This window comes from Orcinus orca, chromosome 16 (assembly GCF_937001465.1).
Source record: "Orcinus orca chromosome 16, mOrcOrc1.1, whole genome shotgun sequence".
Taxonomy (NCBI): Eukaryota; Metazoa; Chordata; class Mammalia; order Artiodactyla; family Delphinidae; genus Orcinus; species Orcinus orca.
The window spans coordinates 39,709,755-39,729,022 of record NC_064574.1 but is presented as its reverse complement, the minus strand read 5'-3'; the positions used below and the strand labels follow the sequence as shown (position 1 = coordinate 39,729,022).

The 19,268-nt window shown below is 41.0% G+C and overlaps 1 long non-coding RNA gene across 1 annotated transcript; it reads right to left on the bottom strand.

Moving 5' to 3' along the window:
• Positions 1-9,879: 9,879 nt before the first annotated feature.
• On the bottom strand, positions 9,880-15,728 carry LOC117203891 (uncharacterized). Its single transcript, XR_004486835.2, has 3 exons — positions 15,619-15,728; positions 15,346-15,407; positions 9,880-11,662 (listed from the first exon to the last, which is right to left on the bottom strand). It is a non-coding gene; the product is annotated as an uncharacterized LOC117203891 (long non-coding RNA).
• Between the last annotated feature and the right edge of the window lie 3,540 nt (positions 15,729-19,268).

The window sequence follows — 19,268 nt, the reverse complement described above, 5'->3', positions numbered from 1 at the left end:
TGATTCTAGTTTGCTTATTTCCATTTCCTACATTTCTAACACAGTAACTGTGCCTGGTAAATGTTCAGTAAACGTTTTTTGAATGAACGAATATACATTCCCCAGTGAGTTAATATTGTACTAACTGTATGTAGAAACATACAAATTAACCAAAATATAAATATATAATATTAAAGATAAACGTTTTGCCCTGTATCTTTTGTTCCAGTGTTTCCGTCTTAAAGCTCATATAATTTTCTTCCTTGTTTTCTACTCTCCAGTCAAACTGACCTTCCTTCTGTTCCATGGTTGCCTCACCTCCTTTCTGCCCCAGGATTTGTCTCCATCTAAGTCCTTGTCTGGTCTGCTTTCCCAAAGATCTCAGCAAAGCTCACCCTTTCTCCATTTTCTAGTTTTGTTCACATATGCCTTCCAATAGACTCTCCATACCCACATTCCAGCCCATTATCCTGCTTTACATATTTACCCCACAATATTCCTGATATATCCTATCTCTAAATTTTACTTGGTTCATCTCTGCTGCTTCCTGGAGAAGGTAAGTTCCATGAGAGAAGGACATTTTTCTGCCTTGGTACCCCTGTCTCCCCATGTGTAGGCTAGTGCCTCTGGCAGAGAAAGGTGTCTTGGTTTGAATACACAGAGACAAAAACCAGCTCAAGTCATTTCTTCGGCTGTATCGCAGGAAATGCAGGTGAGGGATGGGGAAATATAGAGAGCAAAGAGAAGGTGGCCAGTAAATGCTGTGTCATTGAGGAGGTTACCACTGGGAACACTTGGAGCTCAAATCCACTGGGAACCTTCTGAGAGATGGTGTGGAGCCCACCTCAGATTTATTCCACTGAGGGTGAAGAGAAGCTGGGATATTTATCTGGCAGTTCTTAACTCTCATTGGTTGATGTTTCTTACAGGGAATATTTACTCCTCAGCACTTCTGGTTTATCCCTCACTCCATGCCAGCTGCTGGAGAAAGCCTTTAGGCAGAGGGTCCCAGATGTTTAAGTGGGAAATGTTTAATGAATCTGCAGATTACCTCCCAGAAGGCTAAAGGGATATGGCACTGACATATCCTCTAGAGTAGGTTTTGAATAAATAAATCATCCATCTGAAAGAAAAATAAAATGAATGATATATAAAGGCAACTAGAAATTTTTATGTTAATACATAATGCATCCCTAACCTTACAGGCCAAGTGCTATAAAGGAAAATATTTATTTGTAGAAAAGCCCAAGAGAAAGTGAACAGTTAAGGCTGAGAGCTAAATAATTTTTCAGTAATTTACCTTTTCTTTCGCAAAAAGGTAAATTACTCAGGAACAAATTTGCATGTAGCTTTTAGAGTCTTCTTCGGTGGGGATGTTTGCATATATAAAAGGTGAGAGCTAAGGTTATTTGATATTTTATTGTTCATTTAGGAGCAATGGTTTGTTCTGTGGTTTCATTTTATGAAATTACTTGTGAGATGATAACCCCATGTCAGACAGTCACAGCTTTTTCCTTACTCTGAATGTCATGCAGCACCTGCTCTTTGTTCTGGGCCTTGAAGTAACATCTGAGCAAAGGAAGTATCAACCATTCTGATGTCTGAACCCGTGGCAGCACTAAAAAGTGGTCTGCAGGGGCTTTCTCTCCCTTATTATCCTATCACCTCCAAAGGTCCTCCTAGAAAACTACCCACTATAAGTAAGAACAGTACATGTGGCCCCAGTTCAACACCAGCCCACTGCTGTCTTCCCAGCCAGAGTGTGGTCCTTAAACTCCCATCGTACAGGAACTCCAGAACCAATGTTTTTCTAGATCTAATCTCTGTGGTTCCAACTTAAACTCTGGGAGCCACAGCAACTGTCTTGCAGTGCGGCCCCAGTAATAGAGCAGAGGCGTGATTATTGAATTGTCAGTGGAAGATCTTGACACTGATCTTGGTTCAGTGGAACCCCAGAGTTTGGAGTTGTGTTCAAACATAGGGTTTAGTGCCCCCTTGTGGTCCAGAGATTTCTAAATGTAGAAAGCCCACTAGAATGGGCCCTCTGAGACCTGGTAACAAATCCTATCATTTGATCTGTTAAATTAGTTGAATTTTTTGTAATAATTTGAAGTTTAGAGATAATTTACAAGAATAGTACAAGGAAATGTTATGTACTCTTTACCCAAATTCATCAATTTTTAATATTTCCCTATATTTACTTTATCATTCTATGTTTTTTTTTTTTTTGGTTATTGGGTATCTGACATGTTTCATAGGTATGATTATAGCTCCAATGGGACTTAAGAGAAAAAAATCCAATACAAAGAAGAGGTCTAAAATTGGAGCAGAGAAAATGTCCAACAGCCTTGACATAGCATGTAATCATGTAACAATGCAAATTCCAGTAAAAAATTAATATCCATTTAAAGTGAAGATTCTCTCAACCAAATATGGGATGTTTCAATCCATTGCTGTCTCCTCCAAAGGTGTCACCATCTCTTTTCCTCGACATACTTGTATTCTCATCTTGCCATCTTTTGACAGAAATTAAATTAACTCTTCTCCATGAACCTCATTGCTCAAAACGCACCTCTCAACAGTCATGAATACGAACATCTCCAATGAATCCATCTTGTTTTTTTACAGTGCAGCCAATAGTTCTCTTCCTTCCTAGCTCACGTGAAAGTATAAGGCACACGGTATGAAATTATTCAAATCCGTTACTTTTTTTTGTTTGTTTTTCTTGTTTTTTTTTGTTTTGTTTTGTTTTTGTTTTTGTGTGTGTGTGTATGTAAGCCCAAACAGCTCTGCTCTCTATTAACAGTTATCAACCTGGCTTTAAACTCAGGTTAGAGTAAAGGCATCATGGAGCAGAGAGCTCACATAATGAAATGCCGGTACCCTAAATTGTGTTGTTTCAACAAAATTTCATCAAGAATTCCAAAATGTTCGAGCACTGTGCTAGGCACTGAGACTCCAAAATTAACAAATAGATCTTCTTCCTGAACGCTGGGAGTTTAAAGTTAAGTGGGAGAGGAAGAAAATTAATTATACAATTATAGTTGATAAGAAACAGTATTAGGTAAGTGCACCATGATGCTGAAGTACATAGGAGGGTATGCTATCCAAATCTGGGAGCCAGGACATCTTTTCATAGAAGGAAGTTTCTTCTATAATGGGACCATGGAGATATGTTGTGACTAGCCAAACCAGAAGAGATAATGAGGAAGAGAGTGACTCAAACCAAAGGTACAATTTGTGCAAAAGTCCAGAGAAAAAAGGAAGATTGGAAAACCAGAGGAATTGAAAGATTTGTGAAATATCAGTCAGCTACTTCTATAAAATGGTGTGTAACAAGTCACCTCAAAATTTAATGACTTTCTACCATAAGCATTTATTCTCATACTTATTAATCTACAGACTGACTATAGTTTGGCTGACTTACAATGAGCTCAGAAGGATAGCTTAGCTTCAAGCTGTGGTTAAACTGGACTTAGATATAAGATGTGGATTAGATTCAGGTATTCTCCAAGGTGTTTAGAATTCTTCTGAGCATTGTGTAGAAGAGAGAGCAACTACCCAGGCATGTTCTTCTCATGACAGATCACTGGAGCAAAATTCAAGTAAAATTATCCACGCATATTTAAAGCCCCTGCCTGTGATATGAGTACAAACATACCATTGGCCATAGCAAGTTACATGGAAAAGCCCAAAGGAACGGCATGGAGGAATATGCTCTGCCTTCTTTGAATGGGAGAATGTGGCTATTTATTGAACATAAACTTAAACTATCACATATGGTATATCGGGATTCTACAGTCTATAAAGACCTAGAGAGGTAGGCAGGGGCCATATGAGCCACTTACAAAGTTCAGACTTCACCCATGTATGATTTTCAATTGGAAGAGCCAATCATATTTGTATTTTAATGCAATCACATTGGTTGTAGTTAGGATAATAGATGAGAAGAAAAACAAGACGGATACTGAGACAAATGTAAGGAAGATATTGGGGGACAGAATCACCTTTGAAGTCTTCTTCAATAAACTAAGAAAATATATAAGCTATGAAGACATCCCAACCTATATTATTAATTTTTACTCCTTCAGTTTAACAGATTAAAACATAAGCCAGGATTGGTGGAGGGTTCATAGGCCAAATACATTGAAATTGGTGATAGGAAATGTATCAAATTATCCTAGATGCTCTGACTTTAACTTTTTTTTTTTTTTTTGCGGTACGCGGGCCTCTCACCGCCGAGGCCCCTCCCGTTGCGGAGCACAGGCTCCGGACGCGCAGGCTCAGCGACTATGGCCCACGGGCCCAGCCGCTCCGCGGCATGTGGGATCTTCCCAGGACCGGGGCACGAACCTGTGTCCCCTGCATCGGCAGGCGGACTCTCAACCACTGCGCCACCAGGGAAGCCCTGACTTTAACTATTTTATTGTTGTTTCATAAGTATTATTTTGCTCTCCAAAACCCTTGCTCTATTATTTTAAATGTGGAGCCCTCAGAATTGTATCTTATATTACTACTCAATGTATAGTCCCTGGAGGAGAGGCTTTCAGTATCACTTGGAAGCTTTCCAAATGTGCAGAATCTTGGACCCTAAGGTAGACTTATGGAATTAAAAACTACTAGCATTTTAATAAGACCCCTGGGTGATTCTTATGCTCACTAAAGTCTGAGAAGCACTGTTATGATATTTAAAGAGAAAATACAAATGAGAAAACAAGGCAACTTCCTTATTCAGTCAATGCCTCACATTTGCTATGGTCTGCAGAGTGTTGCCTACAGAGCTATGTTATTCTAGGCCTCCAACAACACCCAGGGAACTGCAAACTTCCAAGTCGCATAGAAGCTGCATACCTAAATATTGCAGTATGTGATAAGGGTGTTAAGACAAAGTGTGAGGTCATTAGCAACAACCAGTTTTACTTCAGGTGAATGAGGAAAACTGAGTGCGAAGTGTGATATGCAGACTAGACTTTGAAGTATTTCTGGGATTCTGAGCGGCAGTGACGAAGTGAGAAGACATCCTGGGAGGCAGTTCAATGTAGAGAGTTGGGGGGAAGGCAGCACTCATCCAAAAGAGGCTCAGCCAGGAGACTAACTGGACCGACGGAATGTGAGAAAAAGCAGAAATTGGAGCATGCTAGTTGTTTTTTTAAACTAGTTAGTTTAAAATGGTGCAAAACGAAAGCTGAAGTTAAAATTAAAGCTAGGTAGAGAAAGCAGAAAATGGCTGGAGGTAGGGAGAACATTCTACATAGAGTGGTGGTCAGAACAGAGGCTCTGAAGTCAGGGGAACAGGAGAGAACTTTGTTCTGTTACTCTAGCCATGTGACCTTTGGCAAGTCATTCGATTCTAAGACGCAGTTTCTTCATCGGTAAAATGTGGGTGATTATTCGTATCATATGGTAGTTTCTACAGTCATGGCTCCCAATGAATGTCTCCTCCTGGCTTCCATGCCTTACTTTGACCCACACTGATGCTGCTACTTAGTCAGGTGACTTGTGAATGGGATACAGGCAGATTCCAGTTAAGTTCTTGAGCACTGGGGCTTTCTTCTTGCCATGATGTCCTGAGACTTCCATGATGTGGAAAAGCCCATCAGGCCATGTGGAGGGAGCAGCCCAGCCAGTCCAGTCTTCCCAGCTGAGTGCAGCCACATGAGTAAGCCAGGGGTGAGTAGCAGAAAAACAGCTCAGTCAGCCGGCAGAATTGTGGTAATAAATGAATCCTTATCATTTTTGGTTTTATATGCCTTCAGTGACAATCAAATTCAGCAATATTTTCTGTGGCTCAACTTTCATTCACAAGATTACATTTCCTGGTCTATCAGGTTCCAGACATATATTTGATGCTAGGAATATTGACATTAAATTTTAAAAATAAGAATTAATAAACAGTCTCTAAACTCAAGGTGCTTACCCTCCAGTGAAAGAAACATTCAACTAATCAGAAATCAAAATTCAGTTTGAATAAATCCCTTGGAGTGGAATAGCTGAATCATATGGTAGGTGTATGTTTAACTTTTTAAGAAACTTCCAAACACTTTTTTTTTTTTTTTTTTTTTTTTTTTTTTGCGGTACGCGGGCTTCTCACTGCCGCGGCTTCTGCCGTTGCGGAGCACAGGCTCCGGACGCGCAGGCTCAGTGGCCATGGCTCACAGGCCCAGCCGCTCCGCGGCACGTGGGATCCTCCTGGACCGGGGCACGAACCCGCGTCCCCTGCATCCGCAGGCGGACCCCCAACCGCTGCGCCACCAGGGAAGCCTCCAAACAGTATTTAAATAGGCATGCTGTTATATCTCATATTGATTTAAAATTTCCCAAATGACCAATTGAGCATCTTTTCACGTGTTTATTTGTTATCCTTATATTTTCTTTTGTGAAGTGGCCATTCATATCATTTGCCCATCTCTTTATTAAATTGTTTATTTTTGTATTACTGAGTTTTGAGTGTCCTATGCATATTCTGGATACAAGCTCTTTTTCAGATGCTCTGCAATTATTTTCTCTTCATTTATGGCTTGTCTTTTCATGCTCCTGACCTGTACATGACCTGTTTACAGCAGCTTCATTTGTAGCAGCCAAAAACTAGAAAAAATACAAATGTCTATAAATGGGTGAATGGGCAAACACACTGTAGCATATCCGTGCAATGGAATACTACCCAGACAACGAAAAGGAATGAACTCGTTTTGTGGCAAGAGAACCTTTATTGTTTTAAACCACTAAGGGTTAGGGTGTTTTATTATGTGGCAATAGAAAACTGGGACATATCCCATAGGTTGTTACATACATTATCTCATTTTATCTTTTAATATCCTAGTGAGATACGTACTCCTAGAGACAATTAAATATTAGACACTATTTTTTAACTTTGAGCATTCGATTTTTTAAAAAGACAGAGGCACTCTATGTACACTCTATATGCTATTCTATAATTTGCCTTTTCTTTTTTCTTCTTTTTTTAATTTCACAATAAATCTCTTGAGGATTTTTCCTTGTCAGAACACAGAGCTCTACCTCATTCTTTGTAATTATCTAGTAGTCTACTGAATGGATGTTTCATAATTTATGTAGCCATTTCCCTGCCTATGGGATTAAGGTTGCTTCTCATATTTTAAACTATTACAGATCATGTTATAATGAATATATTGATATGTATATATCAGTGCCCATTTGTGAGTGTAATTGTGGCACAAGTTCCTAGAAGTAAAAATCCTGGTTTAAGGTGTATGTACATTTTATTTTGTGATAGATTTTTACCCATTACGTTGATATTCAGTGAAGTTGCAGCAATTTATACTCTTATCAAGAGTATACAAAACTACCTATTATCAACCATTGTTAATAATATTATAAATTATTAAATCTTTTGGTAGCTTCCAATCTGATTAGTGAAAAATATCTCAATTTTGTTTCAATGTACCTTTTCATAATGGGAATGGTGTTGTACAACTTTTTACATGTCTGTCGACTACTTCAAGTTCTGTTTTCTGGTTAGATATGCTGTATATTTTTCTATTATAATTCTGGTCTTTCATTATTCATTGGAAAGAGTACTTTATAAATTAAGGAAACTACCCTTTGTTCTTATGTGCTAAGAATAGTTTTTCCAGGTTTATCATTTTTCTTTTGACTTTTGTTTACAATATAGAATTTTTGCATCTTACATAGTCAAATTTATCAGAAAGGAAATTTATATTTCCTTTGGATCCTTTTTAGGTTATCACAAAGAACTATATTCAGTATCCTGTGATAAACCAAACTGGAAGAGAATATTTTTAAAAAGAATATATATATATATATATCTGAATCATTTGCTGTACAGCAGAAATTAACACAACATTAAATCAACTATACTTTACTTGAAAGAAAAACATAAAAACTCAAAAAAAAAAAAAAAAAGCTAGTTCAGAGAATGTTTCCAAAAGAGTCATCCCAAGCATATTTGAGCAACTCCCTTGCAATGGAGTAGACTTAAATCCTCTCATGGTGACTACATTGAAAGGATGACACTCAGTTGCACACGTACATTTTAGTATATTCACTTAACCATCAATTAAAATAAAAACAATGTAACTTAATAAAAAAATGCACAATCTGTCAAGTAGAAACTGAACACAAATTTTACATTCACCATGATCCCAGCTTTTTAAAAATTAGCATGCTTATGACAAAATTGCAAAAAGAATCCTCTGATAAAATGAAGGGATTAGAGGAGACTTTTCTTCCTGAAAAATTTGATTAATGCTGTTATGACAGTACTTATATAGTAAAACAAATTAAGAACTTAATTACTTTGTAGTCATATCTCCTGAAGAAAAATCCCATGAGGAATCTGAAGCGGAGATGTGATAAGGATGTTATTCTGGCCCATGTGTGGAGAAGCATCATGATATAATAGCACAGAAACAGAAACTGGAGTCTAAAAATCTGCCTTCAGGATTCTAGCTCTGTTTAGCTGGGGCTGATCTGACTTTCAAAATTCCTTATATGGAAAATGGGATCATTAGAATCACTTCACAGGGTTTTTAGAATCTTGCTTCTCAAAGTGTGGTCCATGGACCAGCAGCATCAGCATCACCTGGATATTATTAAAAATGCAAAATTTCAGTTCCCAAGTCAGTCCTCCAGAATCAGAGTATCTAAGGATGGAGGCTAGCAATCTGAGTTTTCACAGCCTCTCCAGGTGACTCCCATGTGGGCTAAAGTTGGAGCAGCGCTGATTTAGAGAACTAGGTGAATCGAACATAATCACAAACACTGCTTTCCACAAATCCATTATCATTAAGTCAATCACATACAATAAAAGGTTGGCGATGCAGACTGGAGGCCCAGGAAATATCAGTGGTCTCCTAATTTTGGAAAATTTATCTCCATTTTTTTACTTACCGTTATTTAGAGTTGGATTAGAACATTAAACATTCAGTAGTTGAGAATTCTTCTTTTTAATTTCATAAATATTTATTTAGTTCTACCTGTGTCCCAGACCTTGTTTTATAGACTGAGGTTTCAGCAATGAAGATGTACGTGGCTCCTGACTTCAGGGAGATTCTAGACCACCAAGAAAGACAGGCAATAAACCAATCATAGCAGGTGTAGAGAAGGTTACAAAAGAAGAGTCACTAGTTACTGTGAAAGCATCTAAATTCGGGGCTCTTACCTAAGAATCAGAGGATGCGTATTAGGGGGTACATGTACTCTTGGATTTTGTTTACACTTGGGGAACATATATATGTATATTTTCATTGTTATGGAGAAAGAGTTTTCAAATAAGTCCTTGAAGTCCAAATATTTAAGGAGTCCTGCCAAGATCAACACTGCAGGCCAGTTTATCATCCCGATGTTTGAATCCATTATTTTCATTTATAAGATCCTTTTCCCCTCCTCCCCTAAGAATGCTTACTTGGCCTCAATGACCAAGGTATAGATTCAAAACCCTATTTACTCTGCAGCACAGAGCTCTCCCTTCCTCCCTCTTCTATGAAAAATTGAAGGCAAATTTTCTCCAGACCTGGGCTCAGTCAGGTACCCAACTGCACTTCTTTATTACCAAATATGGATGTAGATGAAATATCCTAAGATGAGCTCTGAAAAGGGCCTTCCCTGACATTTGTTCAACATGTAATTCACAGTTCTTAGAGTTGAATGAGCAGCTCTGGAGGGTGTAAGCTTAAAACTCTGCCAGTTGATCAGAAGCTGTGCTCCAATCCAGACCAATTAATAACAGAGTCCCCCCGGGGTTAATATTAAGGGTGGCTGTTATTGTGTGCTTTATCTTCATTTCAGGGTTTCTGCAAGTGGATTAATCAGCCCTTGTGTATTCATTCTACCACCAGAGCAACAATTCATTTTGATGATTATGTTACAAATACCAGAGACATTCATTAGACCTTGCAGAGAAATTTTGATGAGTTTGGGCAAATATCCACTGTAGTCCATGCCGCAGATCAGACAATAATAGCAGCTACAGGTTCTGGAACTCACAGGATCCCTCCACAGCATGCAATGAATTGGAATGTCAACCTGGTGATTTAGTTCACCCTCATTACCTAAATCAGTCCAGAGTAAAGGCAAACATAGCATATGTGTTTAAAATATCGGCACTCATGGGGGCTTCCCTGGTGGCGCAGTGGTTGAGAGTCCACCTGCCGATGCAGGGGACACGGGTTCGTGCCCCGGTCCGGGAAGATCCCACGTGCCGCGGAGCGGCTAGGCCCGTGAGGCATGGCCGCTGAGCCTGCGCGTCCGGAGCCTGTGCTCCGCAACGGGAGAGGCCACAACAGTAAGAGGCCCGCGTACCGCAAAAAAAAAAAAAAAAAAAAAAATATTGGCACTCATATAATTGTTAATGCAGTCCAAGTTGCCTAAGTAGTGGATTCCAAAGAGTCTTTAAATTAACTCCTAAATGCCACCAGTAAAATAGTAAATGGAATGTAACCCCAACTCTTCTCAAATGCCAGGAGACTTTTAATAACCCCAAACAGGCAGTAAACATTTATTTTTCATTTCTGCACAGAAATCACACTCCAGTCTCAATGGGCCTCAGTCTACCACAATTGCTAGAGGGTTAGGCAAGTTTTAAGTGGAATCTCTTTTGGTGGTTTGGTCAGTGTCTTCACTGGCTCCAGGATCATCTCAATTTTTATCATGTCCCCTCTGCGTTTCAAATGGAACAATCAAGAGCAGTGACCTTTGCAGGTGGTGTGAGCTGGACATCCCTGGCTTCCCTCCTGTAATCCCAGAATAATGGTTCTCCCCTCCTCCCCCTGCCGTTCTCACTACTTCATCTTCTGGTGTTTTTATGAAGGAGAGGATAAAGAGGAGGTACTGTTCTCTCTTTTTGAATAGGCTGTGTTGAACTCCTTAGCTGGCATCATTCCTCCACTTCCCCCTGGTACCCAGTACTGTCTTGCTACTCATCAATATACCTGGAATTAAAGGAACATGGAATCAAAACCAGGCCAATGCTTTCTCGCCGTCGGTTCTACAGGTCCTCTTCCATCGTGGCCCAGAGCCAGGTGGGAAGACCTTGTTGCTGGTGGTGTTTCTTGTCTGACTCCTTCCCTTTCTCTCCCACCTGCTTCTGAAAGGAACACAAATGTCCTAAGCTCTCTAGCAAGAGGAAGAGGGATGAGGCCGAGGACGATGGCTGTCTCCTCCCCTGGCTTCAGGACCTGTCCCCAAGCACCCTGGTCTCTGCAGGGTCAGCCTGGAGGCAGCTGCCCATTCACAAAGAATCACCAAGACTGTGCTATCGGGAGGGCAAAGGGAAGACCTACAGTATTTGCTTGAAGTTGGCTGAGAACCATCCTAGGTGAACTTGATCCTTCTCAGAATTATCCCAGTAACAACCAGCAACAGCTATCACTAAGCAGGACCTTTAGAATGTACTTGGAAAGTACATTTCTTGAAACAGATTTTTTCAAGCATGTTACTACTCTGAGGTTCACATGAGCATATTCTTTCTCAGACAATCTTCTTCCTAAAAAGGGAAGGCGTGGCCTAGAAGAAAACAGTCACAGAGGCAAGGTCTCAAGTTGACAGAATGGAAGCTAGACATTAGAAGCCGGGCTCATGCCCTAGGGGAGACACTCATAGTTCACCTGCTGCATGACGCAGCCAGAGACCCCTGGAAAGCTGTCACATCGTGGAACCATTGTCCTGTCCTCTTCAAGGCAAATGTCTAGAAAGAAAACATAAGGGAAGATGTTTTTAAAAACCAGTCCTTAGAGTAAAAGTCCTGTGTTTTAAGAATTGGTGTATGAGGACTGCCATGGCAACCATACATCCTCCCCTCTCCCCCTCCCCCCTCCTCTTCCTCCTCCTTCTTCCTCTCTTTCTCCTTCTCTCTCTCTCTCATTCCTCCCTCCCTCCCTCCTTCCTTCCTTCCTTCCTTCCTTTCTTCCTCCCTTCCTTCCTCCCTCCCTCCCTCCCTCCCTCCTCCCTTCCTCCCTCACTTCTTTCCTTCCTTCCTCCCTCCCTCCCTTCCTTCCTTCCTTTCTTCCTCCCTTCCTTCCTTCCTCCCTCCCTCCCTCCCTCCCTCCTTCCTTCCTCCCTCCCTCCCTCCCTCCTTCCTTCCTCCCTCCCTTCCTTCCTCCCTTCCTTCCTCCCTCCCTCCCTCCCTCCTTCCTTCCTCCCTTCCTTCCTCCCTCCCTCCTTCCTTCCTCCCTTCCTTCCTTCCTCCCTCCCTTCCTCCCTTCCTTCCTCCCTTCCTCCCTTCCTTCCTTCCTCCCTTCCTCCCTTCCTTCCTTCCTTCCTCCCTTCCTCTCTTCCTCCCTCCCTACCTTCCTTCCTTCCTTCCCTCCTTTCTTCCTTCCTTCCTTCCTTCCTCCCTTCCTCCCTCCCTTCCTTCCTTCCTTCCTCCCTTCCTCCCTTTCTCCCTTCCTTCCTTCCTCCCTTCCTCTCTTCCTTCCTCCCTACCTTCCTTCCTTCCTTCCCTCCTTCTTTCCTTCCTTCCTTCCTTCTTCCCATGCAGCACTGGGGAAACCTATGGCTCACACATCTGCCCTACTCTCCAGTAGTTAGGAGTTGCTGAGTGTACATAAGGGACACTATGTATTTTGCCAGTCCAGCCTCTGTCAGCTGAGAGGCTAGCCTCAAGCAGCCCAGGCCCAGGTGGACAGCAGGTGGGGCTTCTTTCCATCCTGCCAGACTTTCAAGTTTTCTGTTACCTGTGAGCTGAGTCATACAATTAAATCTGAAAGATGAGGAGGGGACAATGTCCCAGTATGTTGACCTCCATATCCGAAATGATTTTCCACAAATCTAAATCAGGATATGTCCTGGTTAAAGAATCTGTTCTAATGAGTAAATTTTTTTTTCATTAGAAGACTTACAGAAGTATGAAGATCAATCCATCACTTTCTGCATGGAACAAATCACCTTTCCTGAAATAGCACAATTACTCTAGATTTAGAATGTGTGAGAATTTGGAGGCAGAAGATTATGTTGCTATGTACAATGGGTTCCTACAGACTGGGAGGTGATTGATTGCAAAGGTGCCAAAGGTTACCTGTCCTCAAGAAACTCTCTCTCCTGTACCTGAAGTCTTGACCTGCTCCTTATTTGGTGTGGAGCCCTTGTAGCTCTAGAAGGTGTCAGGCAAGGCAAATGTGTATCTTGGGAAGGGAAATGCAGCCATGGGTGATGCACATGGGCTGGTGGTCCAGTTATAAAGCAGAGAGCAAGGTCTCTGAAGGAAATGTACAGGCGTGTTTGGAGGAGGGTTTGCAAGGGGGCAGGGAGGCCTGAAAGGACTGTCTGGGAGATCACTCTGATAGTCAAGAGAGAGGGGTCTACTGATATAGGCCACCTTCCAGTAGCTCCTCTCTTCAGCTTCAAGTCCATGAACCCCATGCCCGATCCCCCCATTTCACTCACTGTCTGTTAGCTATCTGCCTGATGTTCTCCAGAAATACAGCGATAAATCATTGCAGATGTAATGTGCTTCATGTCTCAGTTTCACAGCCTTTTTACTTTCCTTTCTATCTAGAATGTAAACTGAAATTAAATCTTTCCCCTAAAGAGCTCCGAGCTGTATGATGATGTTATACTAAAAGGTGGTAAATCAATCACCACTGAGATGGAACAACCCAAGGAAGCATTTCCATACCCTCCATGCGCTGGGTGTCCCTGCAGCAAATGCGCCAGAGTCTGCGTCAACTCTCTCTCTCCTTTTCCATATTTAGATTTTAGGGAATGACAGAAAGCTCTGGTCTGCTTTCCATTTAACTTTGATGTGGAAACAGTACAACATAATTTGGGTGAGGCAACTAACTTTTTGAAGATTCAGTCTCCACACATTTAAAGTAGATTTAGGGACTTCCCTGGCAGTCCAGTGGTTAAGGCTTCGTGCTTCCACCACAGGAGGCGTGGATTCGATCCCTGGTCAGGGAATTAAGATCCCACATGCCACGTGGTGCAGCCAAAATGTAATAAAAAAATTAAAAAGAAATTAAATTAAATTTTTTTTAAAATAAAGTAGATTTAATAATCTAGGACTCATAGTGCTGTGCTAACACTTTACTGAGATTAACTTTGTTTCAAATCCACTGTGAGAAATGAAAGGTAGAATGATTCCCCTTCTTGGTTCAGTCCTGAGTGGAGCTGGGCAAGCCCTGTCTGTGCCCCACCCATCAGTCTTGCCCTTACAGCTTCAGGGCACACAGTCCAGTCCACCTCCAGCACCTGCACCTCCTTGCCCCAGGCTTTCCTCTGAAGCCTGGGGTCTACCTTGACATCCGTGCAGGGCACAGGAAGTGCCAGAAGCAATGCACCAACTCCCACCAGAGCAGCCTTCAAACAATGACTAATGGCAATAGGTGTGTAAATGCATCAGCTCCCTCGCCCCTCAAGTGAGACAGCCCACCCCGGGTTTTCAGAGCTCCACAGAGGATTAAGTTCACAGTGTAAGTTGATTGATAACTGGCGCTTTGTGGCCTTCCTAATTTTCCCTGTCTTGTTTCACCCACCTCCCCGCAGTATTTCCTGGGGTGAGCTCCTAAATGTTCTCTTGGTACTTGAATTCTTGTTTCAGGGTCTGCTCCTTGGAGAACACAACCTAAAACATTGCCCGTACGAGGATGAGACAAGGAGCCAAAGTGAGGAAGGTAAATGGTTCCACTTTGGCAGGTGCAGTTTATCTTCTGAAACTTGGAAGTCCGTTCGGTTATTACATTTTCAAGACACTGCTCTGTCTTTCAATACCTGACTTAACCAACGTAAGCAGCTTTACTTGGTCAACAACACACACTCTGTTCCCTTTTTTTTTTTTTTCTAAAACTCTCTGAGCACTTATGCATAATGTCCACATCATATCATTCTTCTTTTTTTTTTTTTTTTGGTCGTGCCACGCAGCATGTGGGAATCTTAGTTCCCTGACCAGGGATGGAACCCGTGCCCACTGCACCCATGCCCCCTGCAGTGGGAGTGTGGAGTCTTAACCACTGGACTGCTGGAGAAGTCCCATATCATTCTTACAAAAGTGTTTATTGAGCATCTGGCATGAGGTGGTGGAGAGAGGACTGAATAGGGAATCAGAGGCTCTGGGTGTTAAATGAGGATTACATTCTCACAGTAAAAGTTCAATAGTAATATCTATATCCAGAAGTGTGTACAATCTCACTCTGAAACAGCCCAAACTAATGTGCTAAAGATGCTTTTTCTGCATCCTTGGTTATCGTAAGGAAGGCAAGACCCTGGAGTCTCCAAGTACCTTTAATGGAGGTACTATCCAGTTAAAAAATCTAGGGTAGCCTTAGAGGAAGAAATCCTGGGCAGAAGACAGCACAAAGTTTCACTGTGCATCAGAAGGAAGAGGTAAAGTTGATAATGAAACCACATCACTCTCAGGAAAGCTCAGGTCACCTTTGCCATGAATCTTTATTTCATGGGTGTCAGGAACTCTCTCAACAGCAACACTGGAAATTCTGTTAGGGCAGGGAAAAAAAAGACTTCTATTTTGTATGTCTATCCATCCAGTTAAATTGCTTTTCTTTCCATCCATCCATCCATCCATCCATCCATCACGTCTTCTCTCCTCTCTTCCCCTCTTTCTTCTTTCCATCCATTTTGTCCTTCCCTGCATGCCTCTTTCCATTCTCCCTTCCATCCTTCTTTCCAATAACCCTTCATCCTTACCTTCTCCCTTCCATCTTTCTTCCATCACTTCTTTTCACCTCGTTTTTTCAACCAGGCTTCCTTCTTTCTTTCCTTCCTCCATTCATGAATACTCTTAAAAGTGGCACTGGGACCTGATGATTAAATGTCACGCTGCAATCAGGCTACCTGGTTCAAACCCAGGTCCAGTATTCCCTATACATACACCCTTGGGCAATTTGCTTAAATTTCCCATCTTGAGGTTTTTAGCTTTTTTATGTATAAGCTGGAGCTAATAATAATCCCTACCCCACTGGCTTATTCTGAAGATTAAGAAAATTAATACACATATGATGCAAACAATAAAACTGTCTTGAATTATGTGTTATAAATACTAGCTGTTATTATCAGTATACTTCTGATATTGGGTTAAAGCCTGCAAAAATAAATGTTTAAGACACAGCCCTTGCTTATAAGGGGATTCTTATGTCTGGAGAGAGTTAACACAGCATCCAAAGATGAACAAGTAATTTACTTCTCAATAGGAGGCTTAGCTCACTGTGTTCATTTCCTAAAGTGCATAATTCAGCATTATCACCTCTGACAAATGGTGAAATATTTGAGGGTCTTGTGTTTTCAAAGCACTGCTGCACTCTTCTAACCCCCAGCCTTTGCCCCATTTCAGTTCCATTCTATCAAGTATGTTGTTCTGAACCTTGATTTGTACACTGAGTTTCTTGCCAACCTCTTGCAATACAATGTAACATGAAACGCAATATAATATTCTTTTTGGGGGTAACAGTGGTTCAATAGCACGGTTTGGAACTCTCACCACTGTGAGCATGATTTAGACCCCTTGTTATGGGAAAGGTCCGCTTGTTCTTTCAGCTCTATTGAGGTGAGGCCTTTCAAACAGTGACTGCAGTTCTGACACTCACAGTTAACTCCTTTTCTCCTTTTGGTACCTTATTATGTGTTTTGTTTTTCAAATCCCCAGGACTTCAATACACACAGAATTTCAAACTACCACGTAAAAATTACCAGGCTTAGTTTGAGAATCTAAGTAAGGAATGGAATAGCTAAAGTTTAATTTGAGGATCTATTGAAACTCCTACCAGGATATTTGAACAAACCTGCCAAGTCTCCTATGTCCAGAACCAGAGCCTTTACAGATTTGATGACACAGACAAGCTGACATCCAAAATCTTCATGATCAGTCAGAAAACAGATATTTACCACCCTCAGCAGGAATCCCTATTTTGAAATGATTGTGAGTGGAGTGTGAGACAAGGATATCTTAGATCATGCAGTGGTAACAAACAAATCCTGATATCTCAGGAGTTTAGCACAATAAAATTTCTTTCTGGCTCATGCAAAATCTGAGGCTAGATTATGGGAGCTTGCCTCCATCTTGTAACCTAGGGATCCAGTTTCCCTCATGTAGTATTTCCGACATCTGAACATGTGGTTTACAAGGTTAGCAAGAAGAGGAGAAGGAAAAGGAGGAGACACATCAGCACTTAACTGGCTCAGGTGGGAGGTGACATCCATCACTTCTACTTAGGATCCATTGACCAAAACTTGTCTTATGGCCCCTTCCTAATGAAAAGGACTGGGAAATCCAAGTGAACACGTGGAGTATTTGTGGCATATAAACAACTCATTCATAATTTGTGTAGATGTAGACACTTGAAATCCATAAGAGAAAAGAGATACCAAATGGGTAAAGATAATGGATGATGTGAATTTTTTCTAAATGACAATGGAAATACTGGGGCAAGAGTTATAGGGACCAGAGGCTCAATCCAAAACAGCCCCATCGCCAGCACAACATATCTTGAAAGTCTCATGGTTTATCTCTAAAATTAAACTCTTCATGAGTTTAAAAATACAAAACTTCAGCTCTGTTCCACAAAGACTGGGAAGATGACACATGCTTATTCTTTAGAGATCTCTTAGCACACCATGTGCCTTTCCAAGGATTTGCCTTCCCTGGTTTAAGAAGCATACTCTAAATGTTCAGTAAATGGTTATTAAATGGTAGTAGTGAAGGTTCATTTAAGTTGCAAGGGAATGTCATTCTGTATCTGAAGGCCCTTGGATTATTGTTGAGCATTTGCCTGGATGCCTTGAATGACCTATTCTAAAGTGTAAGTTCATTGAAATCACAATGCTTTCTACCCTTTTAAATTAACTTTTATTTGAATCTCCTCAGTGTCCATTCACAAAGGGCAATGAACCCAGGACATGTGAATCTGTTCAAAGCCTATTCAAAGCCCTAAAACTAACAAGGGCCTTTTATCAGAATTTCTTCTTCCCTCTCTAGCCCCCTTCCTGTCCAAGCCAAAATTTTCCCTGAACAACAAAGACAAGCTTCAAACTAGTGAATCCAAGAGATACATTCTTGCCTTCAAAGGACAAATAAAGAGAGAAAACTTCTGGGAAGGGGCTGCCTAGTTTCCAGGTTTTTCTTGTCCCAGTTGCTATCAAGCTACCCACACTCCTCACTTTTTGCTGACCAAATTACCCTGATATCTGAATCCATGTGGTTCTCCTGCATTCTGGACCTCTTGTTACCTCAACTCTGACATCTGCCTTATTCTGCAAATCTCCCCTTGCTTTTACAACCCAATCTTATAATAGCTATTTAATGAGAGCTGTGTTACCACATGTGAAATAACTACTTCACTAACCAAATATTCATTGTGACCCTCTTGTTTTCTAGGCACCATGGCAGGTGAGAGGATAACATGAGCAAGATGGGGTCTTTGTTCACTGTGCAGTTGAACTTCTAGAAGCAGATATAGGCAAAGCAATGAACACAAATAAGATGATTCTAGATGGCAATCAACACTATAAAGAAAAGGAAAACAGGGTGATGTGATAGGGAGTGGCTAAGGCCAGGGGTACCATGCAAAGAATGGAGGTAGAAGGACTCCCTGCCCAGGAGAAGAGGGCCAACTTAAATGATCTATTTTTTACCTTGTTCTAGAAAAGATTTAAGGTGACAGAATTCATGATAAATGATTTATCCAATAACTGGTCCACCATTTGGTTTACCAAGACTTAAGAATTTATTTATTTATGTATAATATATAAATTATATATATTATATAACATATAAATTATATGTTGTATAATATATATACATATTTTATTGAAGTATAGTTGATTTACAATATTATATTAGTTTCAGGTGTATAGCAAAGTGATTCAATTATATATGTGTGTATATATATATATATATATAATTTGTTTATATATATATATATATATATATATATATATATATTTTTTTTTTTTTTTTTTTTTTTTTTGCGGTACGCGGGCCTCTCACTGTTGTGGCCTCTCCCGCTGTGGAGCCCAGGCTCCGGACGCGCAGGCTCAGCGGCCATGGCTCACGGCCCCAGCCGCTCCGCGGCATGTGGGATCTTCCCGGACCGGGGCACGAACCCGTGTCCCCTGCATCGGCAGGCGGACTCCCAACCACTGCGCCACCAGGGAAGCCCTGTTTATATTTTTAAGGCAAAAGGTCCTCATTGCCCTATGGAAATTAGCGATATGTCTTGAAATTCTTCTTCTTGTTCCTGTTTAAAAATTTTAAAGTTCATGCTAATCTGTTCTACTCTCAATCAGACTCTAAAGGTGGTTAGAATCAAACACTTTTGCATTAAATTTCAGTGGAATTTCCC